This window comes from Oncorhynchus keta, chromosome 20, assembly GCF_023373465.1.
Source record: "Oncorhynchus keta strain PuntledgeMale-10-30-2019 chromosome 20, Oket_V2, whole genome shotgun sequence".
Lineage (NCBI taxonomy): Eukaryota > Metazoa > Chordata > Actinopteri > Salmoniformes > Salmonidae > Oncorhynchus > Oncorhynchus keta.
Genome location: NC_068440.1, coordinates 32671199 through 32671852, shown reverse-complemented (window position 1 = coordinate 32671852; position 654 = coordinate 32671199).

Below are 654 nucleotides of genomic sequence, written 5' to 3'. Positions count from 1 at the left end.
ATATGCAGACAAGTCAAGATTTTATATCAATAGGCCTATAGATTATCTTAAAAGTGCTCATGTTGCCTTTATGGTACAGACAGAGACCACTTTGTTTTGGGGGAAATTGTGTTGTACAACAGCACTGGATTAAACTTTTTATATATATCAAGGTCAGTGGAACAAGAACATTGTGCAATGCAACCACGTTCCAGACTACTACAGTCTGTCAACTGTCTCATCAGATAGAGTCCTCCATTGTCCTGACCAATGGACAGACTGAACACTTCTAACAGTTGAATGTAGGCCTACATAGGCAAAAACTTCATTCATTTCAGGATTTAATCTTATAAACAACTATATGTAATGGTGGTGTTTGATTTGGTTTTGTGGCGCAGAGGATGCAGGTTCGATTCCCCACTGGTTGGTACCTTGACTTGGATTGTTCTAAGCGAAGAAGAGGGGGTCAGAGGGTGAAGTTGCAGGTGGTTCAGTGAACCATGCTTGAATGATGTAATACAGTATGTCCTTGCCTGATATCTGAAGATTTGCATTAGCTCTGTGAGTGAATGCTTTAGCTTGGCGAGCTAACACAATCTTGTGGTAATATAGTTAAATTTCAGTGTGGGGTTTACTAACATACATGTTGTTGCATTGCCCTTGTCTCTGATCTGC